General features: G+C 42.0%; 1 protein-coding gene across 1 annotated transcript in view; it reads left to right on the top strand.

The window, feature by feature from the left end:
- negr1 (neuronal growth regulator 1) overlaps positions 1 to 14,673 on the top strand; it is a gene marked incomplete at both ends in the record, with an annotated part of 253,490 nt that overhangs the window by 76,417 nt on the left and 162,400 nt on the right. The gene's annotated exons all lie outside the window — the stretch shown is intronic.

The following is a 14,673-nucleotide window of genomic DNA, read 5'->3' as shown; positions in this document are numbered from 1 at the left end:
GTCCCCTGCTTGCATCTGCTCTCGGCCCCCTCCTCCTAAGCTGTAATTTTCCCCCTGAACATCTTGTTTGTTCACCATTACATGGATCACGTAGCCCATACAGTTCAACATATGGTCTGTGACAATATTCTTCCATTGTCGGGGTAGCTAATGGTCACAGGTGTATCTAGCACCATCTGTCCTACAAAAAAATCCCCATCACTCATTCACTTCATTCTGGATGAATCGTTTCACTTTTAGCAGATTTTTGGTCCTGTTTGGTCAAACATATGTTTACTTTAAACAGAAATGTCTGACCCACTTAAGGTAGTGCTACTCAAACTTTCAAATGTCCCTTAACTCTGACAGATACAAATATTTGGTTCCATTTGTACGAGGTCGTGCACATGGGTAGAAAGGTAGTCAGGCTATCTTTCTGTTTGCTCCAATTTATTTCGGATGGTCTTTGCCATGTCATCACTGTCCAGCAGAAACCTCCAAGTTTCAAATTTGCTATATTTTTTTTTGTAAATTAAAGCCCTGCCTCATCATATAAGACTTGCACAAAACTAGTGAAAAAAGCAGATCTACAAGCCGCATCATGAGGCATTGTGTGCTTGTAGATAGGCTATTTTCACTAGTTTAAAAAATATCACACCCGTGTGAACTGAGCGGTGGTCGTGGGGGGGGGGGGGGGGGGGGGGTGTGCCTGTGTGTGTGTGGTGTGTGTGTGTGTGTGTGTGTGTGTGTGTGTGTGTGTGTGTGTGTGTGTGTGTGTGTGTGTGTGTGTGTGTGTGTGTGTGTGTGTATTGCAGTTGATGCTCAGGGCAACCCTGACTCAACAGCACCTCTCTGGTCACCCAGGGTACTCAGGCTACACCAGAGGCTACATACAGACACACATACATACACGGATACACGGCCACGCTATGGAGACGGTGTGACCACCGCTCAATGATAAATACAAAACGAACAGTTTTGGATGTACAAGGTTTCCACACGACTACGACGATGTGAAAATAGAATCGAACTCTGAAAGATGTATCGACAGCTTTTGATGTGAACACTCGGCGCCTGGAGCGGGGCTGCATCCATTGTAAACAGTGGTTGTTTGATGATGCTTTCAGTGTGTCAAGGCCCTGGTGCACTGAAAGCACATCAGGGCTTTTTAAACTTTAAAATAACTTGTGTTTCTAGAACAGTCAAACAAGTGTAAACAAACATACATACGCTGTAATACAAGTTAATGTATGTTGCTATACTTGGGACCAAATGTCCCCACACGTATAATAGATAGAGTTTGAGGAATAGACGTTGATGTGTCGTGTCATTTTGGATCACGTCGCACGACGACACTCCAAAATAGAACCGAGCTCTGAAGGACGTGTCGACAGCTTTTATCACTCCCACTTAATGCCTCCAATGTGGCTACCGCCATTGTAAACAATAGGTGCGTTTGATGACGTGGTCTGTCTGACACTTTCAGTGCATCAGGGCCCTAAGGGCCTTCAAGCCCTGTACATTTCTGTATGAAATAGAGGAAACAGCAGATCCACAAGGTTACAACGTGACGCGAATGCTTTGAAAATTCCTAGAATGACATGGCCACGATAGGGACGCCAGGTTGAAAGTGGTTTAATGGCAGCAACCAGATGAAGGATACAATCCAGGGCACATCGTCTGTGTTTTGTGCCTGTAGGCTAACAGCATGAGACGAGCCAAGTAAAGAGAGCCTTGTGGGTAATAATGACTGGAGGCGGTCTACGTACGGTAGCTTTAATCAAACCTCGGAGGGTTTGGCCACAACAGGTAGCAGCTAAAGTAAACGAGGCGTGATCCTTTGTGAACGTTATAGTCGCAGCCTGTCAGGTTTGACCTAGCAGTATTGACATATATGCCACTGCCGTGATTCACAAACGGTACAACTCGTGACATTTCGACTCCTAACATTATAGACCTGCCACTGAGCAATTTGAGGGCTGTGGAAATATATATACGGTATACAGTATGTTTTGTTTCCATCCATATAGTAGCAAACAAGCCGATAAATCCATGTGTCTTATGGGAAACAGCGGGAGTTGTCTGAGAAATTCACCAGAGAGCTAATTAACGACTGGACTTTGACAGCAGCAGAATAATTGTTAGTTGTTCTGGTAATAAGCTGTAGGATGAGTTTGTAAGGTAATGCCTGACTGCCTTAGCTGTTGAGGTGAACTACAGAACGGCACAATGACCCCGTTGAAAATCCATCTTCTAAATGCCATGTTCTATTCCTTTAACTGTGCGATGCAGTGATCTACAGCAATTAAGTCCAACTTGACTCTGCATATGCTTTGTTTACCTACCTGCAATAATTGTTGCTGCGTTGACATTCACGTTCCCTGCCTTCATCTCAGCAGGGGTGTCGCACCAAATTCTGGGCCCTGGGTACAAGGATTCACTGCAGGCCCCCCCATGAATGTGGACCCATTTAGACTGGGAACGCACTACTACACACTATTTTGTGCTTTAACTATTGAAAAATAGCAGATCTACAAGCTCACAGCTTGCGCTGCGAGCTATTTTTGAAAAATCGTGAACATTTTTGCAAGTCTTTGAATATTTCAAATCCTTCTAAGGTTTTTTGAAAAACGTATGTTTCTATGTCAGTGGTGCTCAAACCTTTTCATGTGAAGGACCCCCAAAATGATATGTATTTTGCCACGGACCCATATCTCAAAACATTTAGTTCCAGGGACCCCCCAGAAGCAGAATTTGAGCTACAAATGTTCACTTAAAAAAATACATATATTCAAAGATTTGCACACATTTGCACACATTTTCAAAAATAGCAGATCTACAAGCTTGTGTATCTGATATTTTTCAATAGCTAAAGTAAAATATAATTAAGGCTTGGGCCCTAGTAACACTTTTCCCCCCCTTGAGACGCCCCTGATCTCAGCTCTGGTCGGTGAGCCTGCAACAATGGAACAGATGTTGAAGTGTATACAGTACATATGGATTAACTCTCAGGGATAATCCAATCTTCCTCAGCCCTAACTGTAGGTGATTGGATAACTTTTCGCTCCCTCTGGTGATAATTTGTTTATCACATGATGACCATATACTTTATTTATTCACAAAGACAGTGAGAAATGTGCATTTGATCAACACGCTTGTTGAATAAATAGATTCATATTACCGTCAATGGACTGCCCTGGTGAATGAAAAGGGATTTGCCAACGGTGTGGGAGGGAGTTGGCTAAAAACATGGCCAGCCGTTAATACTGCCATTCTTTGAACCATTGACGGTTGCTGTTTTCCACTCTTATTTAGGTTCCTTTGAGCCCGAATTAACTCTGGTGTCTGCTCAGCTGTGAATTTCATCGAACCGTCCGCAGACAGTTCAGCGCAGATTGGTCAGCTGCCATATTACCGTATATGCCGTAGGACTGATATGAAAGCTGTCCGGTCTGTGTAAGCTCATCACCTCTCTTTTCAGTCCCATAACCCAGGGCAAATATATGCTGGGTATGTGATAACATTCGCCTGGCATTGCCAGACTGATCATGCGGGATCAATCGCACGTTCTGATCTCGCCATTGTTTTAGATCTGCTATATTCTTTATTTTTGCAAGGCACCGTACGCGTTGTACAACAAAGTATAAAAACAGGTGGTTAATCAGACTAATTGATTTAGTTAATTATAAAACATCAATTAGATGTATTTTCATTTTGTTTCCGCATCAATTCGTTATAGATCAAAAAAATACATTAAAAAGTGCTTCTCGATTATTTGGATATTCTAAAAAGTAATGAATAGAATAATTGCTACGGATAATGGATAGTTGCAGCCCTCAGGCGAGTAGCTATAGGCAATGCAGGCACACGGTTGGGGGCCTGTGGTGAAAACGTCGAATTGGTGCCCGGTGGGGGGTCGCTACGCCAGTGGCAGCCCTACAGTATATGGCATAGTTGATTGTCAAGCTTTGAAGCAGTGGGCTCATGAGTTCAAAACTGATAAGGAACCCACCCAATGATTGAGACCCACTCTGTGACCCCCGTAACTCTGGCACCATGACCTGTATCAACTGATACACAGCTCCCCAGCTGGGCCTGCTGTTGCGATGTGATTTTTATCTCAAGTTTAGTTGAGATAAATGCTGCTGCAATGAAGAGATTGGTCAAGCTGTGGTCCTAACACCACTTGATGGGGCACAGCATGGCACAAACACTGCTGGGATGAATGCTTCACTTCCCACTGGGGCCATTCATGTACGCAGGCGATAATGTCATAACTTCCGATAATGTAATAACTGGCAATAACTTAATCTGTCATTCAATTCTTTGTGTAATAATAGCCAATAATCTAATATCCAACCAAAATGTCTGAATCAATAACACAATAACTGTTGCATAATGTAATAAGTTATAGGATTTACGGATGCTACAAGCCATCAATGCAAGCCATGCATAAACCCATGGCACCATGGTTGGGCCAGGCACACAGGATATACTGTATGTATATTGTTCGACTGGCCAGTTTTCAAGTTTAAGATATGGTAGGATAATAACTGGAGAAAGATATTCAGTTCAATTCAATTCAATTACGTTTTATAAAAGTGTCAAATCACGTTATCTCAAGACACTTTACATGTAGAGCAGAGACCCGGCAGTCCCACCCTGAGCAAGCAATGGAACGGGTCCCCGGGAGTGGAATTAGTGGCGTGAGTCTGCACAGTGTTAGTTACAGTACAATTGCACTGATGTGACACGAACCCACACAACCAAAGGGAGGAGGAGGAGTGAGGAGGACAAGAAAGAGGAAGGGGATGTAAGGAGGAGGAGAGGAAAGGTTCCCTTTCTCTTTTGCCTTTTACTTAGTTCTTATCTTTGTAGGGTGACTGAGTACTGAGTAATCGAGTTAGACTATAGGCTTTGTCATAAAGAAAGGTCTTAAATTTACAAAGTGTCTGCTTCACGGAACAAAACTGGGAGGAGGTTCCACAGCTGAGATGTCTGATACTTAAAGGGTTATTTCGCTTAAAAAAGAACATCTTCTAATCAGGCTTTTGTGACCACCCTGGACAGATTTTATGTAGCTTGATTCAGTATTTAGATATTTAATATAAATTGTATCAGACACGCTCCCTTCCTATACAAACCCATTGTAACTTCAAACTCACATTCTAGTTCGCTATGGTTTTTTAGGCTATATTTGATTTGTCTCCACAGCGTGTGGAGTGAAAGGGAGAGTGATTGTATTGTGAAACCCTAGCAACCCGGGGGGAAAAAACAGCGTGTGAAAAGAATGTGCTCGCGTGCTACGCGCACGTGCATGAGGAGCCCAGCCCGCCACAGTTAAAACTCCATCCTAGAGGAAACACTGATTAGGGATGAATAATAAGTGGCTCTGGTATTGCAGAGGTCTTCCTATTGTAAGGCTGTTCTGCCAGGCAATACAGGATTTTTCCTGTTTGATTGAACGCTATATCTTTTCAAGTTTTCATGACACTCGCTTGAGGTTTCTAGTTTCGGTGTTATACCATGGGGCTAGCCTCTGTTGCTTTATTACTTTAGGGAGCAACAGAGTCAAGCATCGTTTGAAGCGAGCCTCTGACACTATCAACAAGGTGATCAATTTTAGAGGGACTATAAGTATAGAATTCTTATATTTTATTTTGTGAGATATGCTGGTTTGATGGCTGATGGTATTGTGGGTTGATGGCTGATGGTATTGTTTACTTGAATTCATCTACAGCACTATCGGATAGACTTCTACCAAGGACATTTTTGTCCAATGGTGGTTAATCAACTAGTGTGAACTCAAAAGGTATTAAATAGTGATCAGAAAGATCTACATTATGTGGGAAGACATTGAAATTTCAATGCCATAAACCAGAACGAGGTCAAGAGTATGACTGAAAATGTGGGTAGGTTTATCTACACACTGGGAGAAATTGAACCGATTGAATCAATTCATGACATAAACGGGATACTAAGGCTATTGGTTCCTACATGATGCTACATCTATATGTACATTCAGATCTCCATTTAAAATAATCCTATTAGAATCGAGGACTAAACTTGATAAAAATTCTGACAATTCAGATACAAAATAAGGTGTAGGCGCCAGGTGGGCGGTACACTGTGACAAATAATCGTGGCTGTGATGACTTGCTTAATTGTTATGTCTATTAAGGTATGAGTAAACTGGTATTGGCAATGAATTATCTGCATTCTTTGTTGTGGTTGGGGTATTTACTACAGTACATTTTGCACTTTGAATTTTCTACTTCTTGTAGTAACCCGATTGGTGCTGTTTACAACTTCAGCACAACTGAAATAATTGCAGTTTTCACTCACAGAAATAGATACTGTAAATTTACATTATAACACTTTGCTGTAGTTTATTGTAGTCTAAACATTCTGGTATGTCCTATATGCCAAACCCAATCCATCTGGTCATCCAAGAAGGGTATGCAAATATATTTCAAAATGTTAATCAGATCATGATTGTAGATAGAATTGTTGGCATTGCTTATCCTCTCCCCACACATTGGGAATGTGCTGCTGCTGTATTTGTAAGCTTACAACTGTCACTGCTTGGGCGGAACTATGCTTTTTAATCTGTAGGGTATAAAACCGAAGAATGTGGATGATTGCTGTCCCTTGGCCTTGTGGCATTGATTCAGACATTGCTGTTAACATTTCATAATGATTGTGCACAGGGATTCATTCACATTGACTGCTCAGTTTGCAATTGCACAATTCAGGAGTTCATGCTTAGAGATCAGGGCAGATTTGCTGGCTTTGGTGTCTAGCGGGCACCTTTAAAACTTTCAGAATTATTAGCCTGCTTCGTCAATCACTTTCTGTGCCATTTGTCATGTTTTCTTTGTATTAGTAATGGCAATGCTATTTCCCCAAAATAATGGGCTCTCTTTTCTTCTGGACAGTGATAAACCACACACTCAGCACTGCCACACTCACTTGTTTATGCTCACTGTTTATGCTGTCAACCTTTGTTGACACAGCTTTTTAGTGTGAACTATGAGACAAGTTGTATTTATCTTCAAGTGTGTGGGCCAGAGGTGTCAAATTGTTGCATAGATAGAGTGAATAACAGTGAAAGGACTTTACATGTAAAACAAAGAACCCCACAATACAAAGATCAGCTTCAGTGTTAGAGTGTTCCAGCTCCAATTTTTGTCTGCTCCTATTTTATTTTCTTTCATCACTTATAGGGCTGTCACAATTATGACATTTTACATGACGATTAATTGTCACTCAAATAATTGCGATTAGTGATTTAATTGTGTTTTTGTCGTTGACAATTACATTTCTGTTTGGCTTGTAGGCTTTGAAGTTGTACTTGGTAGATATGACACATAACCTAAATATACACATAAATTACTGACATATTTGACAACTTTATACGTAAAAAAGAACATTGATAGTGGAAATAGCCGATCTACAAGATTGTAGATCTGCTATTTCCCATACTTTTTGAAACTATATTAACATTTCTCAACATGGCCACGATTAGACGATTATGTAATAATTGTGACAGCCCTAATCACTTACAAATTCACTGGTTTATCCTGTATCTTGTATGAGTTTTCTCTCCTGAATGGATCAAATTGCTTTCACGAACCTGGACATTTTATTTTCTGTTTACTAAGTGCTGTTACTGAAGAAACAAACAAACAAACTCTTTAGCAATCATTATTTAACTCTTTATCTTCACAAAACATCACTTACATGTACACACCTCCTTTAAGTAAACAGGTGTGAGTTGGTATACTATTTAAAAACGATGCGAATATTACTTGCATTGTTCAGTACAGCATCACTACCGCACCTCTCTTTCAATTACTGATTGTGGGCTTTTCATCAGGTCACAGACCTGGTCCATAAATAGATCTCCTCTGACCACCTAGTCATAACAGTGGCTCATTAATTTACATTGTTCCCGTCACTTTCTCTACATTGGCTGGCGCTGTAGCCAACAAGGAGTGCTAGGCGTTAGTGTCCTCTCTGTTGTCACGGTTACGCTCTCCCAGGCTAAAGGATCGATAGAGCTGATCTACAGATCTCACGTCACAGATAAAATCTAGAGCTGGATAAAGAAACTCCGGTTGCAATATGTCGCGATTGACTGGTCTATAGTCAAAGTGAGAGCCCAGAGGATCGAGAGCACACGCTCAAAACTCACCAAACAAACTCCACAACAAACTCTGTGGAATCAAGCCAATACACAATTGCAAAAGTCCTGATTTGCTGCCCCCTCCCTGCAACTTTCAATATTCATGATTTTTGAAGCCCACTTTTATAAGTCAAACTAGAACGACGAAGTGTAACCTGACATATAATGACTGTTGTCATTTCAATTTTTGTCTGAAGAATGTTATGATAGGAAATGGGCCAGAACTGTTTAGGGTCCCAAACACCCCTCATCACCAGCCATATGGCTTCAATCAAACTAGCTGGGCATGCCAACCGCGTGCTGAATATGACATTTTCCAATGCCCATAATTCCTGATGGATGTGACCTATAGTTACTGCAATCTGGCAACCTGCTTGGGCTACAAATCCCTATTGATTTAATACATTTCATAAATGTTTATTTTGTAATTTTTTTTGTCGTTTGTTATGCCACTTTCGTATGCTTATGATACAGAGAAGTGCACAACCTAAATTACATTCTGACAAGAACATCGCAGAAATAAGCCTGGGCATTAATTATGGTTTATCGCACATTATTAAATGTGAATCAGAGTTAATTACATCAGCAAAGCATGTTCGGCAATACTATTGTTTTTTTCTTCCATAATGGTCAAAGCATATGTAAAGGGTTTAGCTATGAAAACAAAAGCATGTTCGGCAATAGTGATTCAATTACATTGGCTGTCCATGTTTTTAGTTTAATTCTTTTTTTTTTTTCTTTTTTTTTTTTTTGCCATAATAATGGTCAAAGCATATTATGTAATTAAGGGTTTAGCTATGAAAACATAATATAAATCTGGATGACTATAGTAACTCTATAGAGTCCCCATTCTGGGCATGTTATATAATAATGGGCGAAAATTCAGTGAAAATCACAGATCTACAAGCATGTTGCAACTCGTAATGAGCTTGTCATTTTCGGCAAAGACATTTGGCGTGGAGGGGAAAAAAGGAGGGGACCAAGCATAGACCCCTTGGGGGATCACCGGCCAACAAAGTATAATGGTTTAAGTGGTTAATGGGAGAAACATCTTTCTCCAGGTGTGCCATGAATGTGAAGTGACCGTGTGTAGTAGAGCGCTCTGCTGTCGAGTCATGAGCCCAGCGGAGTGGAGGTCAGTCACACAGACCTATTTAAGTGTGAGAGCCACGCAGCAGAGGAAGTGTGTCACCATGATTCACTCCAGCTGACGAATGCCCATGGTCAGCCTCCGACAGACCCTCTGGCTTGTAGTTATGAATATGGTTCATTACTTGCCAGACGCTCTGTCATATATCCATCTATATCGGGCTCCCACGATGCTATAGGCCTAATGGCGCCTGTTAACTCCATAATGCCATCATGTTGTTTCTTTTTTTCCCCCCGTTCTCCTTCTGTCTTTGTTTGCTTGCTTTGTCAAGACTGCATTGTGTTGTGTGACTGTGAGTCATTACCTGTCAACGGAGCGGCACTTGTGTACACACGCAGCGCAGCCCTCTCACGGAGAACAGAGGGATTTCTTTACTGATGATATGTAGCTGGGGAGCGACTCTGTCATGATGCAGAGGCTTCTGGGAGCATGCTGTTTTTCATCCACTGAAGTGGGGCAATGGGGGGGGGGGGGGGGGGGGGGGGTGCGTTGGGGGGGGGGAGAAGGGAAGACGAGAGAGTATTATACGCTCTATTCGGGGCACTCAGCCAAAGAAAATTACAGCTAATAATGTTGCCGCGAGGACAGGTTCAGTGTTGAAATAATGATGGCAATCATCATTCTCTTATATGTACACTCACTTCACTTTGCTACACTGTACACATTATGGGTGACAGGAAACATTCACCTGAGACAGAGAGAGAGAAAGTATCACATGCTGGATTTGATCCTGTGTTATAATATACAGTATATACAGTATAAATACACAGACAGACACAAACACTCCTCCAAGCAAGTCCATATAACAAACATGAACCCTAGCTTTCCTATTTTGGGCATGCCATAATAGGCGAACACACCGTGTTGCGAGGCAACGCGTTGTGAGTAGAGATGTTACCGATCAATCGGCAATGGATCGGATCGGGCCGATCAAAGCATGATCGGCGATAATCGGTGGTTTAGATCAAAAGGTAAATTCACCGATCCGATCGGATCGGTGCATCTGATCAACCAGCCGTTCAGTATGCCCACTTGAGGCCATTTTGGGGTATTGATTTCCACAGTGCTGAAGGAATAATTAGTTACTGCTATCATAATAAATACATAGTAATGCTGGTAAATAACTATAAGGCAAATATATAAATGAATTCATGAGTGAATGAATGAAATAAAGTTAAAACATTAACATTTAGAAAATATAAATAATAACTTGATCGGATCGGTGATTGATCGGGATCGGGTGATCAAACTTTTGTGATCGGTGCTCGGTGATCGGTTCCAAAAAACCTGATCGGACCATCCCTAGTTGTGAGCTTGTACATTGGCTGTGTTTGGCAAAGATATTTGGTGCAAAGGGAAAAAAGGAGGGGACCAAGTACAGACCCCTGGAGGACCCCGTTCAACTGAATTATATAGGGTTGAAGTGGTTAATTCAATATATCCCTGGTAGTGGCAGCCATGTGTAAGCCAACATTTTGGTCATGGCCCTTTTGTCAGTGCTTCTCCGACAAAGATCCACAGGAGCATTGTTTCCACTCCACGACTTCTGTCAGACATCACACTCTAACGGGCCATGCAGTGATAGCCAGCTACACACACACATGCACACACTCACTCACATACACAGCAGGTTTGTCGCCAATCTCTCGTGTCCCGCGGGGTTTCCCCGCACCTAAGCTTTATGACATGAGATTTCCGAGCAATATTATTGGGAATCTCTCGTTAGCGATAGCGAGACTTCATATCACATCAGCGCATGCTGTTGCATTAAAAGGTATTTGATGTGCATTTCAGGCAGGGGTGGATTGGAGGTTATACACAGCTATGAGTGCTTCGCCTTTTGAAATCATTTAATCTCCGCGTGACATTTATCCCCCACAGAGACCTTGTGTCACCTCAACAAATTAGACTTCTGCATCTGCGCCTCTCTGCCGCTCTCTCTCTCTCTCTCTCTCTCTCTCTCTCGCTTTCCTCCCACTTTTATTGCTATTAAACAGCACCCAGGAGAGGGGAGAGGAAATCATTGAGTTGAAAGCACATTATTGCTCAGGCATCACAGCTCACAGGGTTGCCAGGGACTAAAGGGCACTTTCTGAATACTTAAATTTTTCCTTTTGGCTCTTTGAAAAGTTAAACCCTCCCATTAAGGAAGCATCTGAGTGACATTACCATGAGTCATGATGATTACACCACAAATGGTGAACGTCATAGAAGCCTTTTGCTAGAAATTATCTCAGGAAGTTCAATAATATTGAATAGAGGGGTTTGGCGCCACAGAATGCATTACTTTTCGACAAAAGCTTGAAGTTGATTATCCTGCTTATACAGTAAGTGGGCTGCTTACTAATACCAACAATTAATATACCAGTAAGACTCCCTAATCGCTTATCTCCACAAATAGGGCAAAAAAATGTTTTTCCAAAATCTTCCTGATCCATGTTGATGACATGAGTGTAGACATGCTGTGTAGTGAGTTTCGTGATTTTAGGGCAAAATCTGTAGGAGCAGTGTCCAAAAATGTGTTTTTAAAAATCGGCCTGAAGGTGGCGCTATATGGGACAGATTCATGTTGATGGGATGAGTGTAGACATACTGTGTAGCGATTTGCGTGATTTTAGGGCAAAAACTGTAGGAGCAGTGTCCAAAAATGTGTTTTAAAAATCGGCCTGAAGGTGGCGCTAGAAGAGGGCCATATGAGAAATGAGGGGTGGGGTCTCCGCGTTGCCTTGGCGGACGAATAGGTACCGGCCCCGGCTCTCCCGGACGCTCCTAGCCCGAGTTACGGCATTTTATGTGAGCTGCAGTGGAGGGGGTCCTCCACTGGGGGCGCCACCACTTTTGCATCCGTTCTGTAGCACCAGGAGTGGGTGGTCCCCAGGAATTCCCCCGTGAGCAGCCCCGTTGGGGTGGTCATTTGGTCATTTTTGCACATTTGGTCATTTTTTACACCTGGGGGTCCCCCAGGGACCTGGGGGTCCCTGAAACTCCGGGGGTCCTTGGAGGTTGTAGTTTGGCAGGTAAGGAGTGTGTGTGCAAAATTTGGCATGGATGGGGGCAACGGTTGTGGAGATATGAGCAGGGCAAAAGTGTGACGTGTGACGTGTGACGTGTGACGGACGGACGGACGGAGAGACAGACAGACAGCCGGTGGAGGTTTTGGTAGTAAATGCGACCTACGGTCGCAATAAGTAATGTCTATTAATCTTTTGGGACAATTGCGCTCTTTGAATACAAATAGTGCTGGCACTATCTTCATTAACCTTGGAAGAAAGTTTGTTACCTTTCTACTCCTAGGAACAGCAGAATGAGTTGAGTACTGTATTTGACACATACATTTTATGTTACTCCAAATTGTAGAAAGTTATATTGAATTCCATGTTGTGTTTACCACTTTAACCCTTATATACTGTAGTTTACGTCAAATAGTGAAAATAGCTATCAGATCCTTTCGCTAATTGTTTGTTTGCCTATTTTTGCAGAATGTTATGCCTATTATGACCAGAATAGGGACACTAGGGTTCATTTGGTTATGGATACCTTGTAGCTAGGCTACTGTTAGATGAAATCACCATTAACTGTAGAACACTGATGTTGAAAATTGTCACACCATCCCTAACGTTAGGTATATCTTACATCGATTATAATAAATTCCATAAAGAATATATATTAAAGTACATGGCAAATTCAGGTACTCTTCTTTGATATTTCAACAAACGAAAAACAGATGGGGGGACATCATGGGGGGACCCTATAAAAAAGCAGCAAAATCTGTGAAAGGGGTATTGTTTAAAAAAAAAAAAAAGAAAAAAAGAAAATCCTGAAAAGAAATGGGAACTTCTCCTTTGGTCCACCCATTCCTGGGACATCTGAGCCATGTGCAGTGACTTTAGCAGCATTAGGAATATATCACATAATTACAATTGTTCGGGTGAAATTCACCCAACGTTAGTGTTCTAGGGTTACTACAGTACACAATTATTATGCATATTAATGATATTGGTGATGAGGCCACTACGTCAAAGATGTGGAGTTATCTGAAAATAATGCACACCCTGCTGCAGCTAAACCTAATTGAGTATTTTCTGTGAGCATGGTGTGACAATAAAACAATGCATAAACAATACATTATTTAAAACACTGCAGTACTTAGCACATGAAGTTACTCCCTAATAACCTATGAAGTCATTATTTCAGACCCTCTAAAAGCAGCGGTCCATCTCAAAGCACTGTGAGGGGCAAATTGGACAACATTTACACCAGTAAGACTCCCTAATCGGGAGATAAGCGACCGTTGGTCGCTTATCTCCTGTCACACTGCTGACATCAGTATGACATCACACCGTACACAAATGACCCTTATATAAGACCGGCATTATCTACCGACAGATTAGTAACAAGATGTCAAAATCGTTGAAGGTTGAATCTCCAGATATGGAGATAACCAACACATCCCTCCATATATGGAGATAACCGACGAATCTCACTAAGTCTGACCTCACAAGCCCCATATTTGGACACTAACAACATATAACTCCATATATAGAGACATAGCTGCTGACATCACTATGACATCACACTGCTGACATCAGTATGACATCACACCGTACACAAATGACCCTTATATAAGACCGGCATTATCTACCGACAGATTAGATGCAAGCAGGATCTCGACTCTGACACAACTCATCGGCTCATAAGCTGGTTCTCCCTCCATATATGGAGATAACCGATGAATCTCACTAAGTCTGACCTCACAAGCCCCATATTTGGACACGAACAACATATAACTCCATATATAGAGACATAGCTGCTGACATCAGTATGACATCACACTGCTGACATCAGTATGACATCACACCGTACACAAATGACCCTGACGGCACACACCAAGCAGTGTGATGTCATACTGATGCGGAGATATGAGCAGGGCAAAGGTGTGACGTGTGACCGACGGACGGACGGCCGGTGGAGGTTTTGATACCAGTAAGACTCCCTAATCGGGAGATAGGCCAAAAGTTTGTTTTACCAATTATCAAGACATACGGGCAGTTGACAGTTTGCCATCGTTACTCATTGAAGTTGAATCTCCATATATGGAGATAACCTACGCATCACACTAAGTCTGACCTCACCAGCCCATATTTGGGCATGAGCAACTTATGTCTCCATATATGGAGATATGATGACATCACACAGTCCTCAGCCGATGATGTGGCGTGATGTCATACAATACACAAACGAGCCCTACAGTATAAAGGGGCAATTCTTGCCAGGAAAGAAGCATTTCTTCGACTCAGACCTTATCGCCAGCTTATCTCCACAAATAGGCCAAAAGTTTGTTTTACCAATATAAGAG

Source organism: Nannobrachium achirus (assembly GCF_963921795.1).
Source record: "Nannobrachium achirus genome assembly, chromosome: 1".
Classification (NCBI taxonomy): Eukaryota; Metazoa; Chordata; class Actinopteri; order Myctophiformes; family Myctophidae; genus Nannobrachium; species Nannobrachium achirus.
This window is presented reverse-complemented; position numbering and strand designations above follow the sequence as displayed.